A 21,540-nucleotide genomic window follows, 5' to 3' on the forward strand; every position below is an offset into this window, starting at 1 on the left:
GAAGGGGTGAATGCTTTTCTCTCTGCTCAGCATCTCCTGAGTGATGACAAGTTTCTCAGCCAGATCCCCACACTCAGAACGGTCTCAGTCCCTAAACACCACCTCCTGAGAATCCCCAGCCCACTGGTGGGTCGACAGTAGTGATAACAGCACCAACAATAACAGCATCTGTGATGTGTGGAGCCCTACATGCCACTGTACGCTTCCTCGTAAAGACAACTGTACCCGGTTTTATTGAATCCTCCTAACATCTTTGTGAAGTTGGCATTATTATTCCTCCTTTTATACATAACTATCCTGAGGCCCAGAGAGGTTACACTGACTGCCCGAGTCAAACAGCTGGCAAACGGCAGAGCGGGGTTGGACTGCTCTTAACCTCTGCACCAGGTACACACTCATCTGTTCACTCAGAACGGGGCAGGTACCAAGGGCACGTACTAAGAAGACGAACACATTCACAAGTTTTGCCCATCGGCTGTTTCCCCAGCTTATATCTCCAGAAGGTTTACTGGGCCACGTCATGCTGCCCCCAAACCCACACAACCACCCAAAAACAGTCCTAAACAAAACCGTCCTCTTTCATCCAAACATTTCTTCAGTTCTCACCATGGAACCACCATATCTACATCAACCCTGTGGGAAACTACAGTCATTTATCTAACCCTTCTTCCTTACCTCCATGCAGTAAGTCTTGTTTTTTCTCCTCCAAAATGGTTCTTCAAGGTAGCTGATCATCACTTTCTTATTCCAACTGCCTTGGAGCTGTGCTCCCTGCCTCCAGCATCTAGACCCTCTATTCCGAACACCACACCTTCAGCAGCGCTTCTGCCATTTCCTACCTCCCTCTACACCTACAATCTTGAGGTGAGATTCCTCTGTCTTGGTATCAAGGCCCCCTATAGCTGGCCCCATCCTACCTTTCCATACTCCCACCTTTGTTCTACACAATATCACCTCCACCAATCCCCTCACCAACAAGACCCACCTGTCAGTCTGTACCACTCCACCCAAATCACTGTTCAAGCACCATTCTCATGATTACACAAGTTTAATATTATTGCATTTCACAGAGAATCCAGTGTATAGGACTCAGTCAACACATTCATTTCGAAATTAACTATGATATAGTCTGGACAATTTTCCTGAATCAAAACACGTAGCTTGGCTTTGTATGAAACAGATCTTGGCCATTGATTGACCATAAATTTAAGTGAACCAGTTGAGGAACACAGCCACTTGAAAAAGCCAAGACAAGGCAAACCGGGCCTGTGTCATGAAAAGCATGGTGCCCAGATCATGAATATAGGTCCCAAGACAGCCTCCACCGACCAGGGCACATCCTGAGTGATGTACGCAACTCTGGATGTCCTGCTCAAATTCTGTGTATCACCTGGTCAAGATATTGATCATCCCCAGAAGTGGGATAAAGCTAAGGAAGGGACAGAGAATTGATTACGAAGGAAAAACCGTGGGGCTCGCTTCAGCAGCACATATAGTAAAGTTGGAATGATACAGAGAAGATTAGCATGGCCCCTGAACAAGGATGACACGCAAATTCGTAAAGCATTCCATATTTTTAGCTACATGTAAAAGAATGAAATTAGAACACTCCCTAACACCATACACAAAAATAAACTCAAATGGATTAAAGACCTAAATGTAAGGCCAGACACTATCAAACTCTTAGAGGAAAACATAGGCAGAACACTCTAACATAAATCACAGCAAGATCGTTTTTGACCCACCTCCTAGAGAAATGGAAATAAAAACAAAAATAAAGAAATGGGACCTAATGAAACTTAAAAGCTTTTGCACAGCAAAGGAAACCATAAACAAGACAAAAAGACAACCCTCAGAATGGGAGAAAATATTTGCAAATGAAGCAACTGTGAAAGGATTAATCTCCAAAATATACAAGCAGCTCATGCAGCTCAATATCAAAAAAAAAAAACCAATCCAAAATATGGGCAGAAGACCTAAACAGACATTTCTCCAAAGAAGATATACAGATTGCCAACAAACACATGAAAGGATGCTCAACATCACTAACCATTAGAAAAATGCAAATCAAAACTACAATGAGATATCATCGCACACCAGTCAGAATGGCCATCATCAAAAAATCTACAAACAATAAGTGCTGGAGAGGGTGTGGAGAAAAGGGAACACTCTTGCACTGTTGGTGGGAATGTAAATTGACACAGCCACTATGGAGAACAGCATGGAGGTGCCTTAAAAAACTACAAATAGAACTACCATACGACCCAGCAATCCCACCACTGGGCATATACCCTGAGAAAACCATAATTCAAAAAGAGTCATGTACCAAAATGTTCATTGCAGCACTGTTTACAACACCCAGGACATGGAAGCAACCTAAGTGTCCATCAACAGATGAATGGATAAAGAAGATGTGGCACATATATACAATGGAGTATTACTCAGCCATAAAAAGAAACGAAATTGAGTTATTTGTAGTGAGGTGGATGGACCTAGAGACTGTCATACAGAGTGAAGTAAGTTAGAAGGAGAAAAACAAATACCGTACGCTAACACATATATATAGATTTAAAAAAATGGTTCTGAAGAACCTACAGGCAGGACAGGAATAAAGACATAGACAGAGAATGGACTTGAGGACACGGGTAAGGGGAAGCTAGGACAAAGTATGAGAGTGGCATGGACTTATATACACTACCAAATGTAAAATAGATAGCTAGTGGGAAGCAGCCACATAGCACAGGGACATCAGCTCGATGATTTGTGACCACCTAGAGGGGTGGGATAGGGAGGGTGGAAGGTAGACACAAGAGTGAGAAGATATGGGGATATACGTATATGTATAGCTGATTCACTTTGTTGTAAAGCACAGACTAACACACCACTGTAAAGCAATTATACTCCAATAAAGATGTTTAAAAAAAAAAAAGGAAAGAAAAACCATGGAAGCAATCAGTATGTTCAGAGGACCATCCAATAGAAGGGACATTCTAGCAAAGACAGAGATTTTTTTCTATGTTCCTCCATTAGGCAGAAGCACTAAGGTGCAAGTTTTAGGCAAGGGACGCAAAACATCCCAATTTAATATGCGTATTAAGTCAGTATTATAAGTAGTAATTCCCCTGTCATTAAAAGTGTTGGAGCAGACATGAAATGTCTACCTCCAGAATGTTTTAGAAAGAATTCCTATACAACATGGTAAAGCTACTATACCCCAATAAAATTTTTAATTAAATATTTTTTTAAATGTTTTAAAGAAGAATTCCTACATTGAGTGGAAGCTACAATGAGACGGTCCACTAGAGAAACTCTACCACTTTCTTTGCTGCTGCTTTTGCTGACATTGAGGAGGTCCCAGATTTCTCTTGCCTCCTAAAAACATGAAAGTAATTTAGTTCCAATATTCCCAGGCTACACTCTTTTCCTTTCTGAACCAGCCACAGTGAGTTGTGACAACAAGTGAAAACCCGAATGCCTATAGGCAGGTGATTAATTTTCTGCAATTAAACAATACAGAATAGAGAGTCCAGTGTACAACAAATAAGTTCATGAACTGCTCAAAGGTATTTAAATTCCAGTTATTTTTAAATATTGTGCCAAGAAAAATGGAATAACCAGTTTACAACCCCTGAAACCATCATAGAACAGAATAAAGTATTGAAGAATTTTGCTTTGCTTTGTTCTATTTTGTTTTTGCTATGGTCATAGATCACAGTGATTAGTAGCATGGGTTCTGAAACAGAACAACTGGGTTCAGGTACAAGCTCAGTAATTTCCAGTTATTTCGCTTCTCTGAACCTTAGTTTTCTCATCTTTAAAACATTAAGTATACTCACCTAATTGGTTTGTTTTGAGGAAAAAATGGAATAATATATACCACATGCTTAGAGCAGTGCCTAACATTTAATAAGCACTCAAAAACGAAGGTGAAATTGGAAAGATATTCTAAAAGGCATTCTTTTTAGGAATCCCCAAGTGGCCTAGCTTACCTTAGAGCAGCATTTCCTGATACATAGTCTTTGAAAGACTTGATAGTAAGTGTTCTGCACTAAGAGGGGTCCATGATTAAATAATTTTGACAAATGATACACACTATAGGAATCCCTTTGGAGATGGACACTAGCATACATTAACTTGATTTACTCTGGTAGATTTAATCACAAAACCTCTATCCTTTGAGATATCCAACTAAAACCCAAAGATCCAGTATTTTTATGAATATATTTTAGAAATGCCTCCTTCTGGGAGCTTCCAATTTTTTCTTAAAGTATTTACTCTTTCACCATTTATATCCACTTCTGCTTCCAAGAAAGGATTTGAAGCACATGCTAAGGGGTCAAAGAAATTTATTTCTCTAGAGATTGTAAACCTCAACCTCCTCTTTGCTGGGCTTCTTTCCTCCCCCCAGACCCACTGCAAAACTTCAAAGCCAGTTTTGATATCCATTCCTTCATGCTGGTTCAATGGTCCTGAAATCTACATACCTTCTGCCTAAATGATCACCTCTTCTGCACTACTGAATATCTATAGAACCGTTCCCCCTTCCTGAAGTCCCTGGGCCACTTTCGTACCTCTCCAGGTCAAATTATTCCAACCATTGTGCCACAAATTGTAAGGGACACAACGGTAGCATAAGATAACGTCCCCTAGCCGCATGGAGCTTACCTTATCCTGGAGAGGCCAGATCTACACTCCTGAGCGAGTCAGAAATCAGAATTCACAAGCAAACTCTGTGACCCGAGAGGTGATCTGAGAGCTCCTCCTTCAACTTGACATTGACTTTCTGCATTGCATTTTCAGTGGAACGGCTTAGAGAAAAGGTGAGTATTTTCCCACGGCACGAACTGCCCCTATCAGGGGTAAGTGATGGGTACATCAAACCTTTAAGTGTAAGTGCTATGGTTGAACCTGAGCTGCCTGGGACCTTAACCAGAGAAATGTGGAAGGTTCCCATTCCTGAGAGTCTTCATAAACAACTTCCTCAAATTCACTCAAAACTTGTATTGCTTCTAGAAGAACTCAGAGGAAAATATTTTTAATTAATGACATGGTCTAGAAATCAACTGTGGACTAATTAGCAGGGAATTTTGAGTTTCAAGCCATTTGGATAATTTGGGGTGGTCCAGATCAAGTTTGGAGCAGTCCCCATTTAAGTCAGCCTGTGAGACTTCCAGTGTTTGGAGTGTGACTTTGGGGGTTGGTGGGGGATTTGAAGGTGAGGGAAGGTTCATTCATGAGCTAAAGAGCAGATCTGGCCCCTGAGATAGACTGTGCTCAGCAAAAAACGCCCTTCCGTGTATGAAGATGCAATAACTGGTTCTGTAGTTCCCCACCACAGGGAAAGTTGGGGAAAACAGGGGAAGGAAACCAAGAACAAGAATACCAGGGACTCAGTCCCTTCATTTGGAACAATTACTAAATGAACATTTGAAAAGGTGTTACATAGTTTATGAAACAGTATCACATGCGCTATTTAATTCTCACAAGTGTCCTTTGAGCTGGGATCCCTGTCTCCTATTTACAGATGGAAAAACCACAGCTCAGAGGCAGAGATAAAATGGTTTCCTCAAGATCCCATGGTTCATAAGTGGCAGAACCAGGACCCAAACACAGAGCCTCATGTATCCAAATTCCACATTCTTTTCCTCTTTAATCACCTTTAATTTTTTTTGTTGTTTGTTTGTTTGTTTGTTTTGCGGTACGTGGGCCTCTCACTGTTGTGGCCTCCCCCGTTGCAGAGCACAGGCTCCGGACGCGCAGGCTCAGCGGCCATGGCTCACGGGCCTAGCCGCTACCCCGGGCCGGGGCACGAACCTGCGTCCCCTGCGTCGGCAGGCGGACTCTCAACCACTGCGCCAACTAGGGAAGCCCAATCACCTTTAATTTTTGACTGGACTTCTTTGCTACCACCTGAGGAGTTGAGATAGCAAGTGGTTGGAAGAGGAAAAGAATGTGGAATTTGGATCCATAAGGATCTGTTTGATGTTGTATATGAAAGCTGTTAAGAGAGTAAATCCTGAGTTCTCATCACAAGGAAAACATTTTTTCTTTAATTTCGTATCTATATGAGATGGTGGATGTTCACTAAACTTGTGCTCATCATTTCATGATGCATGTAAGTCAAATCATTATGCTGTACACCTTAAACTTATACAGGGCTATATGTCCATTTATCTCAGTAAAACTAGAGGAAAAAAAAAATTAAAGGTGAAAAGGCAGAAGAAGTTCTCCATGCCTACGAAACCCCTGCAACAAGTGACATTCCAACGTCAGCGAGCAGAAGAGCCTATCTGCTCCTGACGCATGCAAGTCCTCCAGATCTGTCCAACTCTTTGTCACATCCCTTGTCCACAAGCAGTAAACCAACCATTTCAAAATCATATGGAAATGGTACATCCAGACAGTGGAATATTATCCAGTACTAAAAAGAAATGAGCTATCAAGCCATGAAAAAAAATACGGAAGAACCTTAAATGCACATTTACTAAATGAAAGAAGCCAACCTGAAAAGGCTGCGTACTCTGATTCCTACTATATGACATTCTGGAAAAGGCAAAACTAAGGAGACGGTAAAAAGATCAGTGGTTACCAGGGGTCGAGGCAGGGGAAAGGATGAATAGGCAGAACACAGAAGATTCTGAGGGCAGGGAAACTATTCCGTATGACACTATAATGGTGGATGCCTGTTATTATACATTTGTTAAAGCCCATGGAACATACAACACCAAGGCTGAAGCCTGATGTAAACTATGGACTTTGAGTGGCGATGCATCAATGCAGATTCATCATATGTAACAAAGGTACAACTCTAATGGGAAATATTGATGGTGGGAGAGGTGTACATGTGCAGAATCAGAGTTTATACGGGAAATCTCTGTACCGTCTGTTCAATTTTGCTATGAACCTAAAACTACTCTAAAAAAAGTCAGTTCACATACTCAAGTTGTTCCAAACATACTTAAAAGTTCTCCAATGACGTACTTGCCTATCAGTTTTTAAGTTTAAATTAGCTAAAAATAAATAAAATTTCAAATTCAAAACAAAAATCATATGGGGGTCACCACAGAGCCTCGTCGTCATTTCTTTCTAACTAGAGGCTTCTTATAGTCCCTTCTTCCCAGGAGCAAAAGACCATTCTGAGAATCTGTTACCTAGATTTGGAAAGCCTTTCCCCGGTTGAGGGGATGTACATGAACATCCTAGCAAAAGTGAGTTGTTACAGCTGGAACACCACCCAAATATGGAACCATTCAAACGTCCATGCTCCCCCTCCACAGCATCACTCTGAGCCCCAAGATTAGCAAGGGAAGTCTGTGGAACTGTCTTACAAAAGTGGAAGCATATTGCCAGGTTGCATCAGTCATCCTGGTCCAGCTGGCATCTGCTTCTCCCACCAGAATAGGGATACTTCTTCCCCATCCGCTCCTGGAAAACACCTCCTAATGATTGTGGATGGTGCCCGAGATGAGGGGAAGGAGGAAAAGCGCCACCTTCCTGACCCAACAAGCAATCTGTTCACACCTGGCAGCGTGAGCTTTGATTATCCTCGACTCAGGTTGTGTAACTACAGATGTCTCTAGTTTTCACAAAGCAAAGGAGCTCTTGTCTGGAATAAATGAGATAGATAAATTAGAGGGGGAAGGGAAAGAGTCAAAGGTGTCCCCCCCACTTTTCATCTGTGGTGATCTGGGCTCTCTAATCTATTGTACAAATGTCTGCACACAGCATGCCAACACTTGCTTGTAAACTCACGGGAGAAATATCACCTGGAGACAATGAATAATGTCTGCTTCATGCCGTTCTCCCCTAATATACTTTTTGTTTTGAAGGCATCATATGGATTAAGTTAGTAACACCCATCCTCACGTTTTCAAGCCGCTATCTCCCCCTAAATCATCTCTCTTTGGAACTTGACAGGTTATCACACCTTGTCTCATTTCATGCTGCAGCTTCCCATGAGCAGATTAGTCTTGCTTCACAAATCACAGGCTCCTTTCCCGAGTGAAACACCTTCAAAATTACAGCAACTTTCCCCAAGGGGTATCGAAGTTCTCTTTTCCGAGGTCTGTGGTGTTCCACTAAGAGGCTTCACTGTTCTGAAGCACCACACCTTGGATCATCTCCTTGGCTGAGGGTATTATCATAAAACAGCAAGAAGAGGATTCGCCAAGCCCGTGATAACTTCATCTCTGTATTTAACAGGGTGTCCTCCGGGCACGGCTCCAGGTGGCCTCCGCCTTACGAACCTTCAGAGGGGCAGGCAATGCCTGGAGCTGCTCTCCCAGGCCCAAGGTGCAGAGAGAGACAGGAAACAGTCTATCAGCAGCATCCTAGTGGTTCTGTGGTTTATGAAATTCAAGCACAACCGCTTGCAATTTGCCAACTCATTCCAACCTATGGTTAGACAACCATATGTGGCAGATTCTGTACAGACACACACCATAGCAGTGTCAAAGAATCTGCTTCCTCCAAGTGTTCCTATGATATTCTTCATCCTTGCAGTGGCTGTGTATTGCTTCAACCCACTCAATAGTCATTCCTTTTCTTGTGCTATTAGTACCTCAGTTTCTCCTGGGAGGCTCACGTCTTAGTGCATAAAACTTGGTCCTAGCACTCAAGGTGAACATTCGACCAGGCCTAGTCAATGAGAAGACTCCATCACCCTGGCTACAGCGATTGATTCAGTGACAGTCGTGTGACCCACATCTGAGAACTTCAAGAACAATTAAGAAAGAGATGATCCCTTTCCACAGGGGGTGCTAAGCTGGTAAAATGTAACTCTGGATCTGAGGGTGGCTATCTTGCTACCACAGGGTGAGGGTGGGGGAGATCCTATGTGAAAATGGTGCCCTTGCAGAAGGAAGCACTGTCAAAAGTGAGAGAAATACACGATAACATTGTTTGACGCCTGGATCCAGCCATGCCTGAAGTCACTGCCACATTCTAATCATAAGAACCAATAAATTTCCTTTCTTGCTCAAGGCAGTTTTAGCTGGGCTTCTCTCTTGAAAACAAAGAGCTCTGATAAATACACTGCCCAATAACTTAAGGAAAATAAAAGGCATCAGCAGTCCCAAATGATTCATACATTGATTTATAGTAAAATACATATTGAATACCTAACCTATGTCAAGCTCTATGTTTGGTGTTAGGGACACAGAGACAAATAGGACACAATCCTTGCCTTAAAGGTTTTATATTCTAGTATCCACTTTAGCAACAAAATCCACAGTTTCAATAGCTCAAGGGATAATGAGGATTCTTGAATTTCTATTAAGAAATGAAATAGCATGGATTAGCACAAGTATCTAGCAACTTCGTATAATCCAGACGAGTGTGCCTCAGTACTTAGGACGCAACTTACTTCTATTACATGCTTTTGTGAAAAGAGCTAAATGCATATCTAATAAATTCTGGGAAGAGGAGTATGTGGCCACGTGTTGTTTATGTTTGCAGAGAGTCCATTCCTTCTTCTGATAATGAATTTGGGGAACCACCTCCACCACTGCTTGCAGTCTTGGTGAGACTGTCTATTTGGTGACTCTGTCAACTAGGCAAGACTGCTCCCAACCCAGATCAAGGCATGGCCATACGACATAAGTTGGTCCAATCAATTAGATCACTCCTTCTCAGTCCCCTTTTCAAGTCTTCCCCTCCCCCATATACCTGCCTCGGGTCTCTTCTCTTTCCCATCTACATTCACTCCCAAGGTGATCTCAACCAACCTCATGGCTTTAAATACCATTCACTTAATTTAATTAAATTAATATCCCCATCACAGATCTCGCCCCTGAACTCCAGATCACCCACTTGCATGTCCAACTGCCGACTCTTGATACTTCCACCTGATCTCACCCTTAGCATGCCCACACCACACTCCTGAATCCTGCAGACTTGCTCTTTCCTACAGTCTTTTCCATCTTAAGAACTGCTCAGGTGAAAAAACTTGGGAGTCATCATTGATTCTTCCCTTTCTTTTCACACTCCATATCCTGACGGCCGTCAAATCTGACAGCTCTTCCTTCACAAGAGATCCAGAAGCTGGTCACTTCTTATCATCACCTCCACTAAGATCACTCTGGACCAAGCCCAGATCATCTCCTCGCTGGATGATTGCAGAAGCTTTCTTATCAGTGACCATGATTCAGCTTTTGGTATATTCAGTATATTAGCAACAGAGCAACCAGCGGGATTAAGTCAACACTATTCCTCTGCAAGGAAATGTCATCTCCCAACATCCACACCAATCTCCTCTAGGTCTTGCCTCAAACCTCACCTTCTAGATCAGGCGTTTTCTGACCACTCTATTTGAAACTGCATCACCCTCCTGCTGCAGGTCCCTATCCCATTATACCCTCCTTCATTTATACTCCATAACACTTACTGCTACCTAACATACTAAATATTTTTGGCCTTTTTTCTTATTAGCTTATTATCATCTCCCCCAACTAGAATGCAAGCTCCATGAGGGTAGGGCTTCTGTCTGTTTTGTTCACTGCTGTAACCATAAAACCTAGAAGAGTGCCTGGCACCCATTACCTGATGAATGGATGAATGAACAATGAACACGGTGGTCTCTTTAGAGGAGGGACCCAGTGATGGAAAACAGTGCAGACTCATTCTGGAACGAGTGCCCAAAAGAGATCACACTTTATTACCTGCCACCTAAAGCTTCTGAACTGTCCTTCTACCTTCACTAAGGCCCAGTTCTTCTGCATTCCCATTGATTCTATGAGCTGCTCCTATCCAGCCAGTAAATTTCCCATTTTATATAAGCCAGGGTCAGTTTCTGTTGCTTGCAACCAAAGATTCCTAGTTGATTCAAGGAGCCAAATATCTAGGCTCTCACTACAACACCATTTATTGTCATAAATGTACAGAGATGTGGTGGCCTGGTACTTTGGGTGTCCTATTCCACAACAAGAGGTAAGGCTTTAACTGCAAATGACACAAGAAGAGCTGCTTATAAGTTAGATTCACACAAAAGCATTAAGTAACTTCTGAGTCTTTTCTAAAATGACTATGCTGCTTATTTTAAACCAACAAGACCTCATTCATTTATTAAGTATATCTTATCCTTATAAAACAAAGATGTATGCACAAACATTCTAGAGAGGTTTTATAAGGTAATGATGAACAGCAGATTCATGAAGAGAGTAGAATACCTTCACTTCCATGTTAGCAATCAGGACCCTAACACCAGTAAGTCTGAGAAGATAAAACATGAAGGATATGAAAAATAGCATACATGTCTTTAAGCATATTGATTCCAACTTTTATGTGAAGGACAAGAAAAGAAAATATACCAAATCACTAGCAATGGTTCTAAGTAGAGCAATAGCGGTGATTTGTACTTTTTATTTAACCCTTCCTGAATTTTCACAAGCTTAGTAGTTAATAAACATAATTATTTTAATAAAGAAATAAACAGCATTCTTTTGGAATTTGAAACAACAAAAATATTTAGGAGGCATGAGAATCTGAAAAACAGTGTGCTGACACCTTCTAGCTACTAACATAAAGTCATGGGAAATTAAATAAGACCCTCACCTTCAGAAACTCCTTTCCTTCTGGAAATCATCAGAACATTGGTATGAAGAAGGAAACAAGGGAACAGAACAGACTATGTATCCGTGCTTCTCAAACGACACTTAGAAAACCATCCGTAACAGAGTCACCAGGGGCACTTGTTAAAAGTAAAGATTCCCAACAGCCATTTCAGACCTGTTACACCACAATCTCTGAGGGTCAGACCCAGGAATCTGCATTGAACAAATTCACCCAGTAAGTCTGACACCTGCTCAAGTCCAAGAACCACTAGAAAGATGAAGGAAGCTACTTGAAGCTCCTTGGGGATTCACCACGCCTCTGTTTGAATGATTTCAACTGAATAATAAAGCTTAAGTCAGCAGAGAGAAAAAACTCCATCAGTCAAAATCATCGCCAGGTTTCCACTTTGCTTTCTGTAGTGTAGACACAATCTATATCATATGCCAGCAGCATAACATCTGCAGGCCCAACCCCCTGACAAACCCATCAGCCAGTTGTTGGATAATGCAGTGGAATCTTCATTATGAAAGCATATTTGACAAGTTCTGATAATTGATAGTTAAACCATTTTTCCCATAACAAGCCTATCATCAGTGAAAGCCTGATCTAACCCAATTAGCGCTAAACGTATTGGTTAGTCCTGTTTTCAGTATTTTAAAAGGACAGCACTGTAATATTTAATCAGTTCCATACTGGCCTGGTCCTTCCCCATCTTTTCACTAGACATTTTCCAGCCAGAACGGACAACCCTTCAGACTGTTCTGCACCTTGCTCCCCGGATATGCCACATCCAACCCCACCTCTGTGCCTCCCTGAATGTCCCTCCCCTCTCCTCTCTGCTTTCCTGGATCCTTAGGACTTGACTACCTAGAGCATAAACCCAATAACCATGGCTTAACCCAAGAAGCTATGGCTTTTCTTACCCAAAAAGAAGTCTGGAAATGTACCTTCCAGAGTTGGTCCAAGTGCTCAAGGATGTGATCAAGGACCCAGGTCTCTTCCCTCCTCTGGTCCACCCTGCTTAGCATGTGGCTTCTGTCATCCAGGTTGTAAGATAGCTAATCCCACCCATGAGCATCACGTGTGTCTTACAAACAAAAAGACAGAGGTGAGGAGTAAAGGCAAAAGTCTTCGATGCTAAGTCTGGTTATCTTTCTTTTAAAAAAAAGAACAAAAAAGCCTTCCCGGGAGCTCTGCTATGTTCATCTATTGGTCAGAAATATGCACTTTTACCACTTAAGCTGCAAGGGACTAGTTTGTTTGTTTGTTTTTTTAGCTAGAATTGACTAGAACAAAAGACTGGGGGAAAGGATATTGGATAGACGACTAACAGTTTCTGCCACAAATATCTGCAATGAAGCTTTGAACTCCTTTTTCCCATAAAGATCTCTCCCACTGTAAAAATCCTTCATCATTTACTGTCCCTGCTCCTCCCACTGGAAGTCCAATCCATAATCATGAATCTAATAGAGATTTATCTACATACATATAAAGTAGATGTAAATTTCAACCTACAATCTTGATGTATAAAATAATATCTCCATTTCCTTTAACACTGAATCTGACTCGTGGCTTGTTCCCCGTGGACATCAGTCATTATGTGAAATGAAGGATACTCCTAAGTCACAGTCAAAGACAGAACACTTGCCTGTTATTATGAATCATCCAGCCCGTCACTGTTCTCACCAACATCCTTATTGTCCAAGCCCAGTCTATTTCATTGGAGTTGGAAGCTCTGTATTCAAGTCACATGTGGGCTACAGGGATTCTCGGAGATAGGAGTTCTAGAACATAGAGCCAGCCTCACTAAGGGTACGATGCAGTTATTTCCCTCTGACATTTTCCATTGCCACAGACCAAGAGATGGGCCCCACTCTTCTTTTACCCACCTCTGATTTTTGGGGTGGGGTCAGGGATTTCTGAGTTCCCTGCCCCCTACTGTTTCCTTCAAGGTCATGAGGTATAAAATTCTTCCCCATCCACTCCAATGAGCCAAGACTTTAAGAAAAGTCAGCAAGAGATGGGTCTTGAAGTCAGCCTATGCTTCAAGACCTGTGGGAGGGGCCCATGAAGGCCTAACTACCTTCGTAGATCAGGTGAGGGAGAAATACAATAAGGGGATGAAAATGAGTCTCTTAATAAAGTTTCCTGCTACACGTGTATGACTCGTGTCCACATCTAGGGAGAAGCTCCCAGCCCTCTCAGAAGACACTTTGATATTCCATCCCTAACTGGTCATGAACATAGTATGCTCAGTAAATGTCTTTCCTGTGGTATTGAGCAAGTCGCCCAAAAGAAAGTTTTGCTCAGTCACGTGAGAAATGAGGAGTGTATGCACAGTGCCTGAAGACGGTATGGACAGCTACTGACTTGATATGACTGGGTCCTTGAAACACATTTTCTCGGACTTAATTGTGGGTACCAGTCAATGTCATCAATAGGGATTGCAAGTCTTAAACCTAGTGAGCAATTATTAAAACAACTCTGGATATAGAGAAGGCCATAAATACCACAACTGAGAGGTGAAAGCAAATATAGGCCAGGCCAGTTGCGGAGTACAGAGAAAAAGCACGTGGATTTCAGAGGTCTGGGAGACCTCACTTTCTATCTCAGTCTGTGAATGAGTTGCTGAACCTCTCTGATCCTCTCTTTCCTCACCTGTGAAGTAGGAATAATACCTTCTTGAGCACTTTTTTTGAGCACTTCTAATCTTCATATCTTTACCTAAATCAAAGGAGGGTTAAGTGTCTTGAAGATGAAAATGAGAAAGCATGGAAAAACACAAGGCTTATTGCCCAGGAGTTGGTAGATCCTTCGGGAAATATTTGTTTCCCCATCTGCTTTTCTTTCTCCAGAGATTTACTCTGATCTTGAGCTCCTAAGTAGTGCATCATACTGTCAAAATGATTGCCTTTCAGTACAACATCCCATCTGATTAATATTTTAAGCATCAAAACCCACACACTATTGAGATAAACCTAAGAGTCATCAATAGTTTAATTACTCCTACCTCTGGGCACTTTCCCTTGGATGTTCCAGAACCTTCTTAAAATCACCTTCTCTGAAATTAAGCTTGGCATCCTCTTCATCAAAACCCTCTCCCTGGAATACCCTGTTTCTTTTGGTCCCTCTGATTTGAAAAACAGAGTCATTTGTGTTTTCTCCCAGCCCAGGCACTAATTTTGCCAATTGTCCCTTCCCCAAACCTGTCTTAGTTACCTGGTCTATTCATTTTCTTCAACCACCTCCTGAGCCTCGGTTCCCTTCACCTCACACACAGAGTGTTGCCAAAGCTTCCTAACTCCTTTGCTAGTGGTGATGCCTGAATTTGCCAGCTATCTCTTCACCGAGTTCAATTCTTTGAACCTCATCAGAGGGAAGGAAAGTGTCTCTCTCTCTACAACTAGCAAGTGCAGACACATATGGGGTCCTCAAGAAATACCAGATCAATTGCATCACTGTTACATCCAGGTGAGGTCGGCCATGCATGGCGGCTGGGGTGCTGCTCTTACGTGAACCGGTGCTTTCCCTTTGTACTACACATTTGGTTCCAGAAGTTTTTTCACCTTCCAAAGATGCATTCTTTGAAAAATAACTGTACCTTTCTTTTATTTAACAATTCACATAACCTTTTTATAAAAAATCTCTTGGTATTTTCTTTAGTAAATGTATGATTTAAACTGGTCGTATCTTTTTTTTAACATCTTTATTGGAGAATAATTGCTTTACAATGTTGTGTTAGTTTCTGCTTTATAACAAAGTGAATCAGCTATATGTATACATATATCCCCATATCCCTCCCTCTTGTGTCTCCCTCCCACCTTCCCTATCCCACCCCTCTAGGTGGTCACAAAGCACCGACCTGATCTCCCTGTGCTATGTGGCTGCTTCCCACTAGCTATCTATTTTACATTTGGTAGTGTATATATGTCCATGCCACTCTCTCACTTTGTCCCAGCTTACCCTTCCCCCTCCCCGTGTCTTCAAGTCCATTCTCTACGTCTGCATCTTTATTCCTGTCCTGCCCCTAGGTCCATCACAACCATTTATTTTTTTATTCCATACATATGTGTTAGCATACGGTATTTGTCTTTCTCTTTCTGACTCACTTCACTCTGTATGACAGACTCTAGGTCCATCCACCTCACTACAAATGACTCAATTTCATTTCTTTTTATGGCTGAGTAATATTCCACTGTATATATGTGCCACATCTTCTTTATCCATTCATCTGTCGATGGGCACTTAGGTTGCTTCCGTGTCCTGGCTATTGTAAATAGAGCTGCAGTGAACATTGTGGTACATGACTCTTTTTGAATTATGGTTTTCTCAGGGTATATGCCCAGTAGTGGGATTGCTGGGTCGTATGGTAGTTCTATTTTTAGTTTTTTAAGTCACCTCCATGCTGTTCTCCATAGTGGCTGTATCAATTTACATTCCCACCAACAGTGCAAGAGGGTTCCCTTTTCTCCACACCCTCTCCAGCATTTATTGTTTGTCGATTTTTTCATGGTGGTGATTCTGACCAGTGTGAGGTGATACCTCATTGTGTAAACTTGTCGTATCTTATTTTAATCCTCTGAAAATGGAGTTGCAAATATATTTTCTCCCTCACAGGCATATTATTTCTCTTCATGGGAGAATTTATTGCTTGAATTTATTTTTCTCTTTCAGCAATTTAACAAGCCAATGCAATAGCCTCTATCTAAAAGGATGAGTTTTTTTTTCTTTCAAATGTTACTAGCAGACCTTATGTTGAAATTTCCCTTTTCCAAGATGTGAAATGTGAAAATGGAACTATTATTGAAAAAGTCAGGTTCTCCCCAAAATACAAGCAAAGCTTCACTTGTTCATCTCCCTTTCCTTCTCGATGCTATCTGACCAACCTTGTTACCCACTTTACATAATGTTTCAGAGAAAAACAAGATGTTTTGGGAAGTTTGCTCTGTAAACAGCACTTTGTGAAACAACTTTAAAAAGGGCTTAATGTCTATCCATAAACACCTCCTCTGTGATTGCAACAAAGGTCACAGTTGTAAACAGTTTACGGTCAATTACTTGATCAACAATTGTTGAAATAAAAGGTATGCTGGGTTCTTTCTGTACATCTACATTCCACGCACTCCTCCCTTCCCAGCCAAAAAACCAAAAGCCTTTTAACCAACTGCAGAAGGACTTGTTCACAAATGTTTCTAATTCAGCTAAACATCTTGATTGGAAATATCATAAATTATATGTATAGGCCTGTCAGTACAATTTTCAACAGGAGTAACATGAGTTCAGTTTGAAATAAAATGAAAACTTAAGACCAATTTTTGAACTTGCTACCTTGAGTTTTAATCCAAAGCCCAACCGAGAAAGAGAAGGCAAAAATTCTAGTCCTGTTGAATAAGAACCTACCACTGAGAAAGATACCTGTAGTGCCTTGAAATTACTTTTTATACTCTTCTGGGAGCTGGAGGGAAAATATTCAAAAGCATAAAAATATTAAGGTAGAGAATCAAACCTAGCAAGACCTTTGGTGCATTTAAATACCCACTGCATTACCCAAATTTATGCTTGGCTTCTACGGAGGGAGTCTTGTGGATTTTCCCCATCCTAGACAATTAGAAAAGGGTCTCCTAAGGGCAACAGTATGTGACCCTACTAGACACTAAAATGCAAGAAGAGAGGAAAGGAGAAGCTGGATTAGGGCCAATGATCTTGAATATTAATTACTTTTAATATGTACTCTTAAAGTTTATTCACACAAACTAACACAACATTGTCAGCACATAGGAACGTCTCTCTTTGTTGTGGGATTATCTAGAAAGAAAATAAGCATATTAACAGCTACCTGTAAAGAGCACATTCAGCTGACTAGAGAATCAGTGCAATATAGAAAAACAGGAAATACTTTCTTTTTCTTTTCTTAGTGTAAGCACATGTATACACGTGTATTCTGCTTCTTTTGCTTATGCATATGGTGAAAAAGATTTCCTTCAACTCCCCATTCCTAGAGAACAAGCCTATACTCCATGAAATAATTTTTTGTTTTTAAGTATAAAGTGAAGAGAAAGGTTTAGCCTGACAGATTATGACTGTAAAAACAATTTGTTCTCCATTTTCACTCACAAAGAAACCTATCTTAGAAATCATTTGGGGACTATTAAAAGTCTAAAATTATATAAACAAAAAAAAAATCCATCCAGGAAGATTCAGTATAACTGATACCAAGATTTTCTTCCTTTCTTAGCAAGAACATTTTATATTAACTTCAGAAACATAATCCCACCAGTTTAGTGTATCGATATGGACAACAGTATAATGAACTTAACTCCTTGTCCAGATTAACCAAGGAAAATTAAGAGTTCACTGGCATATAAACTGCATTTGGGGGAGCTGAAATGTACTTTAAAATATCTATTACATCCTGTACGATTCTATTCCTGGGACATTCTGAAAAATGTAAAGCTGCAAGAACAGAAAATACATCGGTCACAGTCAGAGGCCAGGGAAAGGGAAAGGTGACTGACCACTAAGGGGCATGAGGGGACTTCTTCAGGTGATGTACCAGTTCTATATCTTCATTGTGGTGGTGGCGAAGTAAATAAACATTTTTGTCAAAACTCAGGAACTCTAAACCTATATAATATATGAAAATTATACCTCCATGAAACTGACCTTTAAAAATATCTATTGAGAAAACAATTTGTTGAACAGTTTGAGTACAAAAATAAGATTATAAAATTTTGAATTACCCAAATTTTTCAAGCAGATTAAAAATAGTGTCTGCATACAAAGGGTGTGATCCACTGAAATGTCAGCATAAGGAACAAAGGGTAGGCTATTACTGATATATGCTAATAACAATGCTTCCTTCGAGAAGGACCTCTGCTAACATCTGGTGATTATCCTATTTCCCTTTTGTGCACTTAATTGGAAGATCATTTCAATTTCAGATATACTGCAATCAAGTCTAGCTTTTCCTCACTTGCATGAATTAGTCATGTTTTAGTCTAGGCCAGAGGTTGGCCAAATTTTTCTGTAAAGGACTAGATGGTAAATGTTACAACTAACCACCAAGGCAGCCATAGAGAATAATAAATGAATGAGTAGCTGTGTTCTAAGACTTCACAGACACATTTGAATTTCACATGATTTTCATGTGTCACCAAAAGAAATTATTCTTCTTTTGATTCTTTGCAACCATTTAGAAATGTAAAAACCATTCTTAATTCCCGAGCTATACAAAAACAGGCAGTGGGGCCATAGCATATCAATCCCTGACCTAGGCTATTAGTGGTTAATTATAATGGCTTCTTCCTCATGTATTTCTCGTATATTACAAACTCCTTTCTGTTCAGGCTGTCCATCCCAAGAGCCACTGTTTTAAAGTCCCAGAACCGTGCCTTCCACACAGAACTACTCAGATTGCCTTCTCTAAATATCTGAGAAGATAAAAGGTGAGGAAATATATGGACCATGAAAAAGAAATTCTGCCTGCAGTAAAAGAAAGCAGAAGAAAAACACTGGATCCACACATTTCCAACCAAGGTTTTTCAGGTGCCGAGACCAAATTGCCTAGTAAACCAGGTCCAAGCACCTCAATTTGCTCCCCCTCAACGTGTAAGGGGTTAATGTTACCTGTTTGTGTAATAAATTGCTAATATTAATTTTTTTTCAAACAGCGGTTAAACCGACCATAACTTATGAACTTTTGTATTTTTAGATATACAGGATGACTTGATTTTTCTTTTCTGTTCTGTTCTGTCTTAGTGAGGACAGGAATGGGGTGCATTTATCTGAAACAGATTTGTGTGATGGAAACATTTCCAGCTGCACAAGTGTTGTAACATCTACACCCAAATTAGCTCATGAGTCAACATATCTCGTTTGTTATTACATTTATTGCATCAATTATCTACAAATGAAATACAGCTGCGTTGTCAGCATCCCGATGTTCAAGCATCTGCTTAATGAGCTTGCAAGGTAGGAAACATCAGGAGCACTTGCTGACAACAAATAAAGATGAAACCCAATCCTCTCGCTCTGGACAGACACTGCCCAGCTGAAATTCCTTTCATTTATGGGCAGTAGTAGTCATATTTTAAGAGACTAATCAGGTATTTATCCCAAACACGAGCAGCAGTACATTCGATTTATTTGCTAAATAGAAATCGGGTAAATCTGGCATCCAAATCACAGTCACCACTTTGCCTGTACAGCCCAAGGTCACTTAGGTCACCCTGACGGGAGAGGAGGGGGGACAAGGCAAGGGACGAGAGCCGCTTTCCCAGCAGTGCCATGCCCAGTCTGACATTTTGACAGTCTCTCTAATCTTTTTCACATTTCTTTCTACAAAACAGGATGGTGGAACCATATGCTCCCAGTTTCCCTGAAAGTTTTCGGATTTTTTTTTTTTTAAAGAGATGGGTCTGGAGGCCTGGATCTAGGTAGAGTCGGAGCTGGGAATTATCTCCATATTTCTACCAGCTGAAAGAATCTCCAAGGATCTCCCCCATTGCCAGTATATATTTTATAGGCACTAGGAAGACACCTGTTTTCAATCGCACCTTGAGATCAGAGGAGCCCTCCAGGAGCAGCCTGCGAGCTTAGGCCTGGCCCAGAGCAAAAGAACAGTGGCCTGCCCAGCACTGTCTTCTCTGTTTGCTTTCTAAATGATTTCTGAGCCACGTGTGGGAGAAAGGCCTGCCCAGGCTCTTGCTTACATCATGCATGTGGAACTCGAGTCTCGCCATAGGAATGCTATAGAGGCGGACATTTGTTTAAGCTGCTGGTCAGCCGGGGTCTTCCTCATTGTAAACGGATTTGGGCTCGTAAACTATGGAAGATTAGCTTTAAGCCCTCACACTAGACCTTGCTGAGCAGATTCCAGGTGACATGAAAGGCAGAGGAGGGGCACCCCCCCTCGGGATGTCTGGACTCAGAACCCAGGGTGTGGAGATGGATGTCCACAGCAGCTGGATCAAGAAGATGTAGCCAGGGCAGGTTCTGCCTAAATCAGCCACATATAACATACCTCCCCCACCAAAAAAAAACAGAAAATTCACTGGAAAACAAAACCCTTTCAACTCTAGGTATAAATGGGATTGTCATTAAAGGGCCAGGCCGCCGCCTCTGGTGGAATCTGACCTCTAAAGCACATGTTGAAAAACTCCTCAGCCAACAAGTCCCTCAGGACCAGGAAAAAGGATCTAGGATACTGATTCCCCGCTTAGAGAAACCTGGGTTCAAATCTCACCTTGAGGGCTTCCCTGGTGGCGCAGTGGTTGAGAGTCCTGCTGATGCAGGGGACACGGGTTCGTGCCCCGGTCTGGGAAGATCCCACGTGCCGCGGAGCGGCTGGGCCGGTGAGCCATGGCCGCTGAGCCTGCACGTCCAGAGCCTGTGCTCCGCAACGGGAGAGGCCACAACAGTGAGAGGCCCGCGTACCGCAAAAAAAAAAAAAAAAAAAAATCTCACCTTGACCACTTTCTAGGCCTGCGACGAGGACAAGCCAACTTCATGATCTGTAAACCAGTATATAAATGGTAATTACTTACTGCAGACATTGCATAAATGTGAAGTCCTAGGGTGTAGTTGGAGCTATCAGATTCCCTTACGCCATCCAAGTCCCAGCAAAAGCTGGACTGCAGTTGCCCACATGATGTGCCTGCCTGTGGCATTATCCTATCCTCCTTTTCACCATCCAAGCTTTCCTGTTACCAAACCCTGGACTTGACTCTCCCTGCTCCCCACAGCTAAACATGGCTTCTCACCCTCGCTTAGGTTAGGTGTTGTACTGGGGAGACTCAGATAAACCAATTCTGTTCATGTCTGAGAATAAGTGAATAGGATGTTTACTGTAGTCCAAGAGAACATCTCAACCCCAGAGAAGTCAGGGACAAAACATAATCAGGGACTGCACCTGAGAGTGGTCAAGACAGGGAGACTTGTTGATGCCAAAAAACAAAACAAATGCCAAAAAATGCCAAATGCCAAAAAACA

General features: G+C 41.6%; 1 non-coding gene across 1 annotated transcript; it reads left to right on the forward strand.

The window, feature by feature from the left end:
- The first annotated feature begins 1,471 nt into the window (after positions 1 to 1,471).
- On the forward strand, positions 1,472 to 1,578 carry LOC117312877 (U6 spliceosomal RNA). Its single transcript, XR_004527281.1, has one exon. It is a non-coding gene; the product is annotated as a U6 spliceosomal RNA (small nuclear RNA).
- Positions 1,579 to 21,540: the final 19,962 nt, after the last annotated feature.

The sequence above is a fragment of the Tursiops truncatus genome, chromosome 6 (genome assembly GCF_011762595.2).
Source record: "Tursiops truncatus isolate mTurTru1 chromosome 6, mTurTru1.mat.Y, whole genome shotgun sequence".
In the NCBI taxonomy this organism is placed as follows: Eukaryota; Metazoa; Chordata; class Mammalia; order Artiodactyla; family Delphinidae; genus Tursiops; species Tursiops truncatus.